Source organism: Aedes aegypti, chromosome 1 (genome assembly GCF_002204515.2).
Source record: "Aedes aegypti strain LVP_AGWG chromosome 1, AaegL5.0 Primary Assembly, whole genome shotgun sequence".
NCBI classification, from domain to species: domain Eukaryota; kingdom Metazoa; phylum Arthropoda; class Insecta; order Diptera; family Culicidae; genus Aedes; species Aedes aegypti.
Window position 1 is genome coordinate 297382740 of NC_035107.1, and position 17235 is coordinate 297399974.

Genomic DNA, 17235 nt, shown 5'->3' on the forward strand with positions numbered 1-17235 from the left:
TTATATGTGCAAAATTTCACTTATAAGATTTCACTTATATATGTGATGAATAATAACATACAATGCGAGTGTTTGAATATTCCACCGAACTAACCTGTGATCTTATGCGACTTAACTTATGATAACAAATGTTGATTTGACAGCTGCTACGAATTGATTCGACTTACTTTGTACGAGTGTACGAGGCGAAACAAAATGTGCAAATGAACTCAGAAAAAAAGTGTTTTATGCGAGGAAACTCATCAATTTGACGAGTTTATCCACGGTGTTTTGCGAGTTTGATATAAATTGTATGAATAAACGAGTTATAACGTGAACTTTCATGCGATTTCTGGTTGTCTGGGAAGACGCTGGGGCTGCAGTGGCAGCCTATGGACGACCTGTTTCGCTACTCCGTACCCAAATGGTCCCAGAAGGGATCAATCACTCGTCGCACCGTACTGTCGGACACAGCTCGGCTCTACGACCCTCTCGGGCTGATCGGTCCGGTAGTGCTACTCGCCAAACTCTTCGTGCAGACCCTCTGGCGAACTTCCAGGAGCTGGGACGATCCACTCGATGAATCCGAGCAGCGGCACTGGTTGGAGTTCCGTAGCAACTTAGATGGATTAGTATCGATCAGCATACCAAGATGGGCGGCGCCTGTCTCCACTCTCGCATCGATCGAAATCCACGGGTTCTGCGACGCCTCGGAGAAGGCATACGGAGCTTGCATCTACTGGAGAACCGTATCAACGGATGGGACGATCGCTGTACGCCTGCTAACCGCCAAATCGAAGGTGGCTCCTCTCGGTGATTCGAAGAAGCAGAAGCGCATATGTTTGCCAAGATTAGAACTCTCATCGGCGCTTCTGTTGAGTCATCTTTACCATAAAGTTCAAACCAGCACGAAGTTGAAAGTCAAGGCCATCTTTTGGTCAGACTCCATGATCACCCTGCACTGGCTTCGCTCGACGCCTTCGCGATGGAAAACCTTCATTGCGAATCGCGTTTCGGAGGTGCAACATCTGACGGCTGGTGGTATTTGGGCGCATGTTCCAGGCATCGAAAATCCCGCGGATATCATTTCCCGTGGCATGGATCCGGCACAGCTTCAAGAAACCGAATCTTGGTGGAATGGTCCGCCATGGCTGAGTCAACCGTCGCGGTTCTGGCCGCTTCTCACTCCACAAATCTCTGTGGACCTGCCACCGGAGCTCCTAGAAGAACGAACAGTTTCACTACCCGTGCAGGTGGTCCCCCCAAGCGAAGTATTCTCCATTCGATCGTCGTTTCCGGCGCTCGTTCGTACTGTTGCTCTTCTGCGTCGCTTCGGCCACAACAGCAAGCCCCACAACCGCTCAGACCGGAGATACGGATTCCTACAAACGTCGGAACTAGCTGAAGCCACAAACACTTTAGTCCAACTTGCCCAACACGAAGCTTTCGCCAAGGATATCGCCGCTGTTGCTAATAACGGCCAGGTTGAGCCAAACTCAGTTCTACGAAACCTCACTCCGATCCTCGTTAATGGGATTCTTCGAATTCGCGGCCGGTTGAGACACGCGGCCATCTCCGACGACAGAAAGCACCCTATCATCTTGCCAGCCCGACATCCTCTAACTACTGCTATCGTTACCTACTACCACCTGAAGAACCTACACGCCGGCCCGCAGTTGCTTTCAGCCTGTGTCCGGGAGAAATACTGGCCACTTCGGCTTCGCGACCTAGCCCGAAGCGTAGTTCACTCTTGCGTCAGTTGTTTTCGCTGCCGCCCTCGTAACCTCGAGCAGATCATGGGAGATTTGCCACCAGAGCGAGTTACTCCGACGTTGCCGTTCCTCAACACCGGAGTAGATCTCTGTGGACCGTTCTACTACCGTAAAATCCGGAAGGAACCTCCCATAAAGCGCTTCGTAGCCATCTTCGTGTGCCTTGTCACTAAGGCAGTTCATGTAGAGCTAGTCTACGATCTTTCCACGGCGGCGTTTCTAACAGCGCTGCACCGGTTTATCGCTCGAAGAGGAAAGCCGAATCTGATAGAGTGCGACAACGCCACAAACTTCAGAGGTACGGCAGGGGAGCTGAAAGAATTGGCCAAGCAGTTTCGTTCACAGCAGCACCAGGGTGAAGTAGTCAACCACTGTGCAGATGAAGGCATCACCTTTAAGTTCATCCCACCCCGCAGCCCAAACTTCGGTGGGTTGTGGGAGGCGGCGGTGAAGTCCTTTAAACAACACTTTCGCCGAACCATCGGAAATTCCGTTCTCTCTCAGGACGAACTCATTACCCTGCTGACCCGCATCGAAGCCTGTCTAAATTCACGGCCACTGACCCCCCTCACGGCCGACCCAAACGATCTGGAGGTGTTAACCCCGGGTCACTTCCTTGTTCATCGTCCGCTCACTAGCTTCCCTGAACCCGACCTCTCTAATGTGCCACAAAATCGACTAGACCGCTACCAAAACAACCAAGAGCTTCTCCGGCGAGTCTGGAAACGATGGGCAACAGACTACCTATCTGGCCTCCACCCACGCACCAAGTGGACACGTGTTCGGGACAACATCGTCGTTGGAACGATGGTTCTCCTGAAAGAAGACGACCTTCCGCCTCTGAAGTGGAAGTATGGAAGGGTTATCAACATTATCCGCGGAGACGATGGCAACATCCGGGTCGTAGATGTCCGGACAGCAGATGGAGAATACCGGCGCGCAATCACGAAGATCTGCGTGCTCCCCATACGGCAACCAACAACAGAACCGGCCGGCGCGGCTGGTCCCAACCCAGACGAGTCTTCCATCGCAGTACTCTAGTACTGTGCAACGATCGGAGGCTTTAGGGCCTCCGAACCCTGTAAGTATTGTTGTATAATGAATTGTCAAAAAACTTAAGGAATGTTTGTACTCCGACATGTGCTGCGCATCGATGGCTGCTCCGATGGCCAACCATTGAGTACGCCCAACCTGACGAATGCGAGATGAACCCCACCCAACCGACCGTCGAGTGCGTCGTAGCGAGGAAAACCCGATGACGTCATCACGAGCAATGGGATACCGCCAGCTAATCGACAGCCTAGATGACTGGCAACGATGTACGATCGCCGAGGTCGCTGACCTGCGGTGTTGAGAAACAGCGGAATCAAAACAGATCGGCGAGTCTTCCGAGAAGCGAAGAATGTACCCGACGGCGATTGATCATCCTGCACCTCATCTCTCAGCATCATCCGTATCAGCCTGTATGGTTGAAAGCTACGACCTTTCAACAGGGGCCGGCATATGTTGGAGCCACCCTAGGATTAAGAGCATAAGTATCTCCTACTCTCATATACTCTCACGTACTCACTGTTCTAAAATTATCAGTATCAATACCTATCTCATTTGTTCTTACTATAAGTGCATTATTATCAATCATTCTTCCTTATCACTAGCACTCTGCTAGCGAGAGAAAAGCGATTTCGATCTTCTTTATCAGTTTCCCTTTTGGACTCAATTTATCATATATTGCGATATGAAAACCAGTACCAGTTAGTCAAATACAAACTACCGAACAGTGCGCATCTACTTTACAACTCTTTATCATTTCCCGTCGAGAATAAATCTCTGTCCGTAGTTAGTCCGTATAGTAAACGTGACATGTGTGCTTCGCGAAGTGAAAGAACAACTCCCGCCTAAAAAGGGTCTCCCAAAGTCCGCCGCGGTTACAGGCACTTTCTTCAGATTCAGGCCATTGACCATTTCAGTGTTCACGATCTTCAAAAGTCCACTTCTACCGATATGGCCGAATCGCCTGTGCCATAGTTCTTCGCTGCTTATGGCTTTTTCACACACTAGAGCCGACGGCTCTTTCACTCGCCAAACATCAACGTTCAGTTCGTAGAGTTTGTCCTTACGTTTCCCCGTGCAAACGACCGTGCCGTTTCGCAGAATCTCGACACTGTTCTTCCGAAACACTACCGACATCCCCAACAGGCCGATGCGTTGGATCGAAAACAAATTGTATCGCAGGCCGGGTACGTAGGGGGACTGGGGGTAGTTTGCCCACGTTAAGGAAAACAGCGATTTTATATATTAAAACATTATATTATGATCTTTTTTCAATGTTGGTCGGATAAACTAACATTTTTTCTATCAAATAGTAGAAACAGCTATCCATTTTGGCTTTTCTGGGTTTTATAAATCAATTTTTAAAAAATGCTTTCTTAACTGCATATGTATTGTTTTGCGGGGTAAAACGCCCCACTTCAGTTCGGCGTTAGCCATGCTGTAAACGTACGCACACAATCATGCTTGTTTATAGGTTGCATACATCCGGGCGTTTGTTCAGATGTTATTGTTAAATAATGGTATACATGCTGATGTGAAAAATGTACATTTGTAAGGTTCCAAATTGCCCGTAACTTCAATATGGCATTACGCTTGGTAGAATTGGAATTCAAACGGCTGTTTTGGTGTTATGAAATAGGGGTGGGCGTTTTGCCCCCAGAGTTGATTAAAGTTTAGGTCCTTCAATAAGCTTTTTAAGGACAAATTCAACATATTTTTTGCATGTTATACAAACTATGACAGTGCACAAGTTGGCTCTCGGCGATAGTTTCAGAAATTTGTTTATATATCGACCTAAAATTTGACCTTGAAGATCGCACAAAATTGCAACGAAAATAGCGAAAAACGTTTTTATACGTTTTTTTACGATTTTCTTGAGAAAAACACATAAAAATATATTAAAAGAAGCATTTTTATCCATTTTCTTTAACCTAGGATGAAAAAAAGTATTCTAAACCACACCGTTCGTCCAAATCGAAGGTGGCGCGTTTTGCCCCCTATGGGCATATTACCCCCAGTTCCCCTACAACACTTCGTCCACAACAGCTTTCTCTCTTCGATTGCCGATTTACTCTCGAGTGTTTGCCCGGAAGCCACTTTAATTAGCACTGGTTTGTCAAGTTTCTTCACGTCACGCAATCAATCAGCTCTTCCGATCATATGATCAGACGCACCCGAGTCGAGAATCCACGAAAGGTCACTTTTATGTGAGTCGTTTGGCACTGAATGACCCACAAACACCAACTCTTTTCCACAATATTTGCTTTTCCTTTTGACGTAGGACTACGTCTTTGTTTTCTATATTGGGGTGCACTTTAAAAGTACGGAAAATGAGACATGTAACGAAATTAGGGGAGATTTTGAACGTTAATAACTCTGTTGTTTATGAACCAATTATTACGATTTTAGTATCATTCGATCAGAAATGTATCTACGCATCGTAAGTAATATATCCGATAAGTGAATTTTGTTGTTTAACTATTGAAAATTTGATAAATGTCGACCCCTTTCTTATCCAACCAATCACGTTCCAGCATTTTTCGACGGTGTCGCTTCCCACTATAAAAGCAAACGGGTCCCTGCTTCTTCCCTCAGTCTTCTTTTTCGGGCGAGTCATTCTCGCTTTGCTTTTGCACACGCGTCACAGTCCAATTTGTGTCTTCGGAAGAGGAAGACGCAAGATTGATTTGCGGCGGCGATGACGATGGCTTGGGCGCTTCTCCGAGCGGCGGACTACTGCCGCTCAGAGAAGCGTCCAAGCCATCGTCATCGCCGCCGCAAATTTTTCCGCGCTCCCAGATTTCGACTCGTGATCTGTGGTCAAGAAGCAAGCCCGTTAGGAGCCAAATACCAGAAGCCCCCAGAGTTGCTGATCCGAGGAGCTGCTGCTAATCGAGCGTGGGACTAGTGAAATCGCTCAAGATTTCAAGAGTGAGCATCGTTTCCAGATTTCGACTTGTACCCGGGGATCCAATACCCGTTGCTGTTGTGCGCCATCCACGTCACGAACCATTCAGCTGGTTCGTCGTATAAGCAAATTCCCCGTTTGACCATGGCAATCAACTGATAACATCCCGTAGTGCTTGTAGTATTCTATGAAAAGAGGTCTTCACATACTGGGTACACAAACAAGAATGACATTTATTCTCCCAATCTAAGACTAGCCTACTTAACATGATTTTACCAATATCAGCCTACTACATCTCTCCTCTAAATTGATTAGATTGTACTTGTTGTGTGAGCCTTAAAACATTAACCAATATTTTTGCACAATGAATCACAAATCACATTCTCCTAAGTTTTATACATTGTATCGAAATAATAGTATGTAAACTATAATATAATGTTATTTGCATAGTGGTCGCTATCATCCGCTTCTTTTAAGTTTGTGGAGGTTCCAGGTGATCTACCCCATCGATCATCGATCATCACATGCGCTGTCAAGATATTCTTATATTGAGTCTAGTATTTTTGTAAGCACATTTCAAACTTATCTGCCTTCCGCAACCCTTTTCTTCCACCTTTTAGTGTAATGAATTGCGGTGTTCTTTTGATCTCTAGATGTGAATGGAATCATTTATTAGAAATTGTTTATTAAAATTATAGGTAATTATTATTGACTGTATACTTATCTTCACTTTCTCTTTTCTTTTATGCAAAATTAGTAACTTACTCTTAGCTTCCATACATTTAATTACCGGTCCATTTTTTTCCAGTCGTAATATTCGTTGTATATTTTCTTTCTTGATTGTTACTTTCCGTTAGGTCCAATAAATTGTATCCTGGATACTTGGTCATATTCAACTTCAGAAACCATGATCAATATCTATAAAAGATGTAAATGCAATTTAAAGACATAATATGATATATTGTAAATTATTGCGTCTCTTTACCACTACATGAAAAGGATCGTTGGGCATTATACTTTGAAAATATTTCACTTTCATCTCGTGATAGACTGGACTGCCAAATGGGCTGAGACAAATCTCCTTCTTTTGGTCTTTCATATTGCAGACTGAAACATCATGTTTCCTTTGCGTATCCCTTTACCATAGATGAACTGAAGATAAACTTCTTACATCGCATGATAGACTGGACTGCCAGAAGGACTGAGATCTCCTACATCTGGTCTTCTTTATTACAGACTGAAATATTCCATTTCCTTTGCATATCCCTCTACCAAAGACAAATTAAAGACCCCCATGTCCCTTGCAGTTGCCCAAAATTTTATGGCTCGTAAGGTAATCTAGAATGCCGTTCAAAGTGTACTGCGATCAGTCAAACTTGGGTACCTTTTGCACTAGCAAGGGACTAAATGCAGTACTAGAAGTGGTACCCAATCTGAGCCCGAGTGGGACGGACCTGCCTTTACCATAGATGGACTGAAGATTTTCTTCCTACATCTCATAGTAGACTGGATTGCCAGAAGGACTGAGACGGATCTCCTACATCTGGTCTTTTCTATAGCAGATTGAAACATATCTGCTCGCTTTGCATATCTCTTTATCACTGTTTGAGATGGACTGAAGCTCATCCTGCTTCCTTCATCTTGAGATAGACTAGATATTATACCAAATGAACTGAGTCGTACTCCTTCATTTTGGATTTCGTTAGCCTTCTCTCTGTTAACAAGAATGGACTAGGATCCGTAATCCCCTTCATTCCTTTTCATTTCTACTCCAAATAGACTAGTATAACTCTATCCCCTATATTTGGATACAGAAACGGACTAGAACATTTGAAATGTTCCCTACGTTTCTTATTAGGAATCAGACTGAAATTCTTTGAATTTCCTATAATTCCTTGAAGCAATGTCTTTTGTAAGTAGACTTTAACTTATGCTCTTTATAAAACACTCGTATCTCAACGACATTTTTTTTTCAATTACCTGCTATATTTTCAATCCGTTAGGTGATTTTCTTCAGAACCATACTTGTTATTTACTGAGATTATATCTCACTTACTACATATCATAATATCCAGTTTAAGTTGAATCTTCAGTTTAATTGTTGCAAACAAATTGACTTATACTTCTATGCTCAACAGCTTGTTATTGTTGTAATAAATATTATCTTAGGACTTGTGGTCAGATGACTACACAAAATTACATAAAAAATCATTCTCTATTCTCTTTCTTTCATCCTTCATTGTTTAAGGAAAATTTTAATGTATGATAAGTTGCTTATTAGTCACTCACGAAATTTTATTATTTCTGTTCAATATTTACTCACCACTGCCGTACATTTCATACTTGACCCGATAAAACGATTTTGAAGTTTGAAAACGCGCCTAAATATATGCGTAACATCTACCACATTCGTCTTTTTTTATACGGAGAGCGCATTTTTTTATGTAATACTGAATGTATTGATGGGTAATAGTTTTAATTGCGATGAAAAATAGTAGTACCATAAACATAAAACAGTTTTGATGGTAGTAGACTTCTACACATTCCTGAGTTTGCAGTTCAAAACTAAACCTGTTGTTATTCCATAATAATTTAACAATTCCCTGTTGAAGTACTTAATTATGTTTTCACTCTTTCTTAAATACTTTATTTTTGGAGTTCCAGTTCAACTGGAAGAATCCGTGTGTAATTTAGCTATTAATGAAAACTCAAAAATATTTAGAGAGAGAACCGAAAAGAAATCTAATAAACCGGATACTGCGTTGTATCAATTGATTCAAAGCAGCAAATTGTTTTCACTAATAATTGTTGCTGAAAGTCATGACGACAACAAATAGTAACATAACATATTATTCGAGAGATATTTTTATAGCTGCACATTAAATGTCTCTAGCGAATAACCCTTGCTTATATCTATAATATTAAACGCCTTGTAAGGTACAACAAAATGTGAAATACAGAATTAAAACAAAAATCCTTATGTCGTATGTATTTTTCAACTATTTCAACAAAATAAGTATCCTTCTTTTTCATACACTATGATTTACTAATCATAGTGTCTTTGCATATTTTCAACATTCATTTGAAGTTGTAATTTCCTTGAATCTTTAATCGGATTATTGTTATATTACATGACATGATTCTCTTTGTAACCTGATTTAATTTCAAATGGAAAAAAACTAAGTTTTTCGAAAACATAAACGAAGCATCAACATTTTAAGACTCTAATATAATTTGGGAAGGACGTCAGATTTTCATTCATTGCGCAATTAATTCAATTGCAATCACACTTTGTCTTTATTATACGAACAAATTCAAAAATCACATGTCACATAATTTCACATTCCATCATTCCTTCTTTGAGAACTTTTACACCATTTGTCTATGATTATACTGATTATGTAGCTGTTATTTGAACTATTTAAATTCATTTCAAATAAAAATTTGTTTGTTCCGTTTTCAATCTTGGTACAATATGAAATAGTCGTCGTTGTTCTCATAGTGGCACAGTTTTCTGAATTTGGCTCCAGGATATTCAAGTCTTTCATTTTAACCATTCATTACACATCACAATGCAAGCAAACAATTTGCTTCAGTAGAATTTGTTACAAGTGCAAAACTTCGTTGCCATGAATACATTTTGACACTCCAGAATTCTCATAATATCAACGAACATCTCTTCCATTCGAACACAAATAATACACATTTAACTTACCGCTAGACAAATAAGCATTACTAAAAACGATATGGACACTGTCAGGATTGACGAACATTTCTTTTTTTCAACCAAAATTGAATACATATTTCATCTCTAAAGAACGATAATACAACAACTGCTTTTTCTAAATGGTTAAAATTTTTCTGTCGAATCAACACTCTTCAAATACAGCAACGACCACGCTGATACTTTCTTTTGCGGTCACTCTACACGCTATTCTTATATCCAGATTCTTTCACTTCTCAGTAACTGATAGTTTTCTCACAATTTTCTTTTCAAAAATAATACCCAATGTTAATAGGGCGATAATCACAACTTAATCAGTGGGAACGCTGCAAAATTCGTCGCCAATGTAGTATTCTATGAAAAGAGGTCTTCACATACTGGGTACACAAACAAGAATGACATTTATTCTCCCAATCTAAGACTAGCCTACTTTACAAAATTTTACCAATATCAGCCTACTACAGTGCTATTTATCTGTGACCGTATCGAGGCTAAGAAAGCCATCGGCCATATTCAGGGCCATCAAATTTGTGGAAAAGAGTTGAAGGAATAATATTTCCGACCTTACTACATCTTATATTCCTCAATCAATCTCGCAGCTTCGTACAAAATTTAATTTGTTATGAATAATTGATGGCACGACAATTTGAGACTATTCGTGGACGCTGCTGCAGTGCCGTCGGGGTGAGTGCTCAACATTTCACAACGGTTGTAAACTAGAGTGGAATTTCCGACAGTGTATTTGATTTGCCATATTTTATGAGAACACTTCGAATACGAAAATGATCACATGTAACAAAATTGCGACATGTTTAGAATGCTTTTGAAAAGAAATTCCCATTGAAAAATTTCCATAATTTTGGCACCCATGGATCAGAAATTTACCTTCATATTAAAGAAAACTATTGATTATCAATAGCGAACTATTGAATATTTAGTAAATGTGAACCCTTTCATTCATGTTCGACCAATTCCTCACGCATTATCATTTTCCGCAATTATCAAGTAATTCTAAGTCCAACTCATTATTGGAACATATGCATCTCCCAAATGGGTCGATTAGAAAGAGAAGAGCACGAAAGGGAGGAGCATTATCTGCTAATCTAAGGGTATATAGCATGCTTCCCTCAGAGTTGCTGATCCGAAAAGAAAAGAGCAGCGAATCGAGCGTCGGACTTATAAAATCGCTCAAGATTTCAAGAGTGAGCATCGTTTCCTGATTTCGCCTTGTGCCCGGTGATTTACTACCCGTTACTGTTGTGCACCATCCACGGACCATGGCAATCAACTGATCAATCCCGCAGTGCTATTTATCTTTGAAGAAAACCATCGGCCCTTGTCAGGGCCATCAAATTTGTGAAAAGAGTTGAAGGAATAATATGTCCGACCTTATTACATCTTATATTCCTCAATTAATCTCGCAGCTTCGTACAAAATTTAATTTGTTATGAATAATTGATGGCACGACAATTTGAGACTATTCGAGGACGCTGCTGCAGTGCCGTCGGGGTGAGTGCTCAACATTTCACAACGATTGTAAACTAGAGTGGCATTTCCAACAGTGTCTTTGATTTGCCATATTTTATGAGAGCATTTCGATTATGAAAATTATCACATGTAACAAAATTGCGACATATTTAGAATGGTTTTCAACAGAAATTCTGATTGAACAATTTTCATCATTTTGGCACCCATTTATCAGAAATTCACCTTCATACTAAAGCAAACTATTGATAATCAATAGCTAACTATAGAAAATTTAGTAAATATCAAGCATTCCAACTATCCATGTTTGATCAATTTCTCACGCATTATCATTTTTCGCAATTTTCAAGTAATTCTAAGCCCAACACATTATTGACACATACCCATTTTCCAGATTGGTCGACTAAAAGGGAAGAGCACGAATGGGAGGAGCATCATCTGCTAATCTAAGGGTTTAAAGCATGCTTCCTTCGCCGGATTCGGTTTCATTCCATTTTCGCTTTCGAGCTGGTAAGAGCTCCTATAAACCTGCTTAACGAGGAGCACCTCATAGCCAGAAGCCTGCTGAGCTGTTGATCAGCATCTGGTTTATGAGATTTCGGCTCGTGATAAACTCATCTGTGGTGCAGTCAAGAATCAAGCAAGTTAGGCATCTTTACTACTATTATTAGACAAATCGAGCGTCCGGCTTGTGGTACGGCTCAAGATTCCAAACTTAAGCTACGTTTTCAGATTTCGACTTCAGCCTTGTGATCTAATACCTGTTGCTGATGTGTGCCATCCACACCACGAAACATTGAACTGGTTCGTCTTATAAGCAGAGAACTTATACAAATTTCTACACTTGCGTTGGGGATTCTTCGTTTAACCATGGCAATCAACTGATAACATCCTGTAGTGCGATTCATCTTAACAGCATCCGAGCTAACAAAGCCTTTGGCTCTTTTCAGGGCCACCAAATGTTGTAAGAGAGTTAACAGAGTAATATTTCCGACTTTATTTATCACATTGCCAAGCAATGAATAATATTTCTCTCAAACCATAAGATCAACAAAGCGATGACTGAAGCTTTCATTATAATCCTCGAATAACTTCCTTTAGACACATTCATTCATTTATTTAGTTCACATCTACACAGATAACACTGAATCAACAATTTCACGCCACAATACTCGGTTCGTGGCCGCATCTCTCCATCCTCGGTTCTGCCCCACGCTCGCCAAATCGATACGCACTTGATCCACCCACCTAGCTCGCTGCGCTCCACGCCTTCTTGTACCAACCGGATCCGAAGCGAACACCATCTTGCAACATGCCCTGCCCATCGTATCCTTCCAGCTTTGGCCACCTTCTGGATACTGGGTTCGCCGTAGAGTTGGGCGAGCTCGTGGTTCATCCTTCGCCGCCACACACCGTTCTCCTGCACACCGCCACACACCGTTCTCCTGCACACCGCCGAAGATCGTCCTAAGCACCCGACGTTCGAAGACTCCAAGTGCTTGCAGGTCCTCCTCGAGCATCGTCCAAGTTTCATGCCCGTAGAGGACTACCGGCCTTATGAGCGTTTTGTACATGGTACATTTGGTGCGGGCGTGAATCTTTTTTGACCGCAGCTTCATCTGGAGGCCAGTAGGCCCGACTTCCACTGATGATGCGCCTCCGTATTTCACGGCTAACGTTATTGTCAGCCGTCAGCAAGGATCCAAGGTAGACGAACTCGTCGACCACCTCGAACGTATCCCCGTCTATCGTAACACTGCTACGTAGGCGAGCCCTGTCGCGCTCGGCCCCACCAGCTAGCATGTACTTTGTCTTGGCCGCATTCACCACCAGTCCAACTTTTGCTGCCTCGCGTTTCAGGCGGGTGTACAGGTCTGCCACCTTTTCAAATGTTCGGCCGACGATGTCCATATCATCCGCGAAGCAAACAAATTGACTGGATCTCGTAAAAATCGTACCCCGGCTGTTAAGCCCGGCTCTCCGCATAACACCTTCTAGCGCAATATTGAACAACAGGCACGAAAGTCCATCACCTTGTCGTAGTCCCCGGTGGGATCCAAACGAACTGGAGTGTTCGCCTGAAACCTTCACACAATTTTGCACACCTTCCATCGTCGCTCTTATCAGTCTCGTGAGCTTCCCGGGAAAGCTGTTCTCGTCCATAATTTTCCATAGCTCTACGCGGTCGATACTGTCGTATGCCGCCTTGAAATCGATGAAAAGGTGATGCGTTGGGACCTGGTATTCACGACATTTTTGGAGGATTTGCCGTACAGTAAAGATCTGGTCCGTTGTCGATCGGCCGTCAACGAAGCCGGCTTGATAACTTCCCACGAACTCGTTTACTACGGGTGACAAACGACGGAAGATGGTCTGGGATAATACTTTGTAGGCCGCATTTAGAATGGTGATCGCTCGAAAGTTCTCACAGTCTAACTTAACGCCTTTCTTGTAGATGGGGCAGATTACCCCTTCCTTCCACTCCTCCGGTAGCTGTTCTGTTTCCCAGATTGTGCCTATCAGCCGGTGCAGACAAATGGCCAGCCTTTCCGGACCCATCTTTATGAGTTCAGCTCCGATACCATCCTTACCAGCAGCTTTATTGTTCTTGAGCTGGTGAATGGCATCCTTAACCTCCCTCAAAGTGGGGGCTGGTTGGTTTCCATCTTCCGCAGTACTGACGAAGGCATTTCCTCCGTTGTCCCGTCCTTCATTGCCTGTGCTCTCAGCACCATTCAGGTGCTCGTCGAAGTGTTGCTTCCACCTTTCGATCACCTCACGCTCGTCCGTCAGAATGCTCCCATCCTTATCCCTGCACATTAGGGTGCCAATGGAATGTATGGGAAAAATTTTGCCATCGAATTTCAAAAAAAGGTAGGGCTCAAAAGTTTTGTCTCCTCGAAAAAAGTCCCCATGCAAAATTTGAGCTCAATCGGACTTCATTAAGTGGACCCCCAAAGCGGTCAAAGTTTGGCTTTTTTGACCCATGAAAAATATCCAAAGGGGGGGGTACATGAAATTTCCGAAATCGAAATTTTTTTTTTGATGCCAGATGTCTTAGAAATGCATGAAACGTCGAGATCTGGTGTTATTTGGATTTTTTTTTTTTTTTTTTAAATCGACCTTTTGGGACTTAGTAAATTTTTGAGTTGGGGGAGAGAATTGAATTTGAAATGAACGATTTGAATTCAATTGCTGAGAAATTCAAGGCAATAGTATTGAAACATATCCTATATGATTGTTGGCCACTGAAAGCATATGATATGTGATATTTCATTAGGGTGGTTCATTTACTTTCCATTAGAGCGGTCCTTTTTGTTAAAAAAAAAAAAAAAATAGAATTTTAATTGAATATTGAAGACAATAGTATTGGAACATCTCTCACATTATCGTCAGCCATTTTCTACATTTAATATGTGGTATTTTATTAGGGTGGTTCACTTATTTTCCATTACGGTGGGCCTTTCTGACGAAAAATCATAATTTGAATGGGATATTAAAAACAATAGTATTTTATCACCTCTTTCATCATCGTAGGCCATTTCCTTCATTAGATTCGTGGTATTTCATTGGGAAGGCTCACTTATATTCAATTACGGTGATTCTTTAAAAAAAATTGAGTATTTGAATGGAATAGTAAATACAAGAGTAATTAAACATCTCCTATGTCATCGTAGGCCACTGTTAATGTATAATATGTGATATTTCATCGGGGCTATTGTCCTCAGTTTTGCATAAGGGTGATCATTTAATTTGTAAAATATTCTCAATAGATCTAACAAATCAACTTTGTTTGTATAGTTTTGAATCATGATTCTTCATTGGCATGCAACTCTTCGTTAAGCTATTTTCATTAAGGGTTTCTTTTGAATAGTTAAAATAAAACGTTCCAATCATCAGTGAATTCAGTGAAGCACAACTCTAACTGCCATAATCAAAATACAGATAAAAAAGGAATGAAATAATTTTTGACGTATACAAATTATGACAATAGCTTGATGGGCGACGATGAAGGGCAACAAAAGTGTTTAGTTTATATTTTCAAAAGAGATTCTCAGCCTTGGGCTCCTTCATTCCAGAAACAAAAGTACGTTGCCTTCTGCTTGCTATAGTACACGCGATTCGGTTGTGACAACGTAGGTAATTCAAGTTTTGACAATCAGTTCTCGTTTATTCTTCAAAGATGTAACAAAGTTCCTTCAAGAAATTTCGTCGGAATTTCATATGGATTTTTTCGTTGGAGTTTTCAACGGAATTTTCTTTGGAGTTTCCTTTTGAATTTTAATCGGAATTTCCTTCGAAATTCCTTTTAAAAATTTTTATTTGACTTTTCTACGAAATTTCCTTTTTTTTCTACGGAATTTTTATCAAAATCGGAAATTTATCCTGAATTTGCTTCGGAATATCCTGTGGAATTTTCTTCGGTATCTTTAGAAGTGCCCTTTTGAATTTTCTGTGGTATTTTCTTCGAAATTTCCTATGAAGTGTCCTCCGGAATTTCATTCTGAACTTTTCATTGGAGTTTTCTTCGAAATTTACTTCGGAGTTTCTTTTTGAGTTTCCTTCGAAATTTGCTTTGGAGTTTCCTTCCGAATTTCTTCTAGAGTTTGTTTCGGAATTTCCTGTGTTATTATCTTTGGAGCTTCCTTCAGAATTGTATTCGAAATATTATTTGGAATTTCTTTCGAAGCATTGGAATTTACTTTGGAAATTCCTTCGAAATTTTCTTTGGAGCTTTCTTCGGAATTTCATTTGGGATTTCTTTTGGACCTTTTAAATTTACTGCGGAATATTCTTAGAAATTTCCTTTACAATTTTCTTTGGAATTTCCACAGAGTTTTCTTGAAAATTTCCTTACAAATTTGCTTTGGATATTCCATAGAAAATTCCTTAGAAATTTTCTACGAAATTTCCTTTTAACTTCCTTTTTTCATTGCAATTTGCTTCGGGATTTGCTTTGGAATTTTCTTTGGAATTTCCTTAGAAATTCCCTTTTGAATATGCTTTGGATATTTTTCAGAATTGTCGTTGGAATGTCCTTTGGAATGTGCTTCAGAATTTCTTTTGCAATTTTATTCATTTTTTTTAAATTTTTTTTTGGGATTTCCCTTGTATTTTCGAAAGATTCCATCGAAGTTTCCTTTGGAATTTCTTTTGGAGCTGTGATCTTTTCTTCGAAATTTCCTTAGAAATTCCTTTTTGAATTTCATTCGGAATTTGCTTTGAATTTTTTTATGGAATTTCCTATGGAGTTTTCGGATTTTTCTTCGGAATTCCCTTGGGTTTTTTTCGGAATTTCCTTTGGAATTTTCTACGCAATTTTCGTCAGAATTTCTTCTGAAATTTGCTTCGGAAATTCCGTTGGATTTTTTTTAGTTTCCTTCGGAATTAACTTTGGAATTTCCGTCGAAATTCCCTTAGAAATATCCTTTAAAATTCCTTTGCAGTTTTTTTTGGGGCTACTTATCAAATTTTCTTCAGAATTTTCTTAGGAATTCCTTTATTACTTCCTTCAAAATTCTCTTTGAAATTTCTTTCGGAATTTCGTTTGAAGTTTACTTCCAAATTTGTTATAGAGTTTCCTCGGAATTTCCTTTGGAATAACCTTTGGAATTTCCTATGGAGATTTCGAAATTTTATTTAGAAGTATTGATTGGAATTGTTTACTTTGGACTGTTTTCCGTTGAATTTTCGCGGAATTTACTTTGGAATTTCCTTCGTATTGTTTTTTCAGAATTTTCTTAGGAGTATCCTTTAAAATTTCTTTGTATTCTTCGGAACTTCATATCTCATTTACTTCAGAATTTCCTTTGGAATTTCTTCATGATTTTCTTTCAGTAAGTTGCTTCAGGAAGTTATTTTGGATTTCTTTGGAATTACTTTCGGAATTTCCTTCTTCAGTTCTTCAAAATTTTCTTCGGCGTTTCCTTTGGAATTTCTTCTGGAATTGCCTTCGGAATTTCCTTTGGAATTCGCTTCGGAAGTTCCTTTGAAATTTCTTATGGAATTTCCTTTGCAATTTCTTTTAGAGCTGGCTTCGGAATTTCATTTGGAATTTTCTGCGCAATTTTCGTCCGAGTTTTCTTTGGAATTTGCTTCGGAACATCCTTCAAAAATCCATTCGGATTTATTTTTCTGGAATTTCCTTTTGAATTTGCTTTGGAATTTCTTTCGGGATTTGCTTTGGAATTTCATTTGGAGCTACCTTCGGGATTTGATTTGGAATTTTCTACGTTATTTTCGTCGAAATTTACTTTGCAATTTGCTTCGGAATTTCTTCTAGAGTTTTCTTCGGAATTCCTTTTGGAGTTTCATGC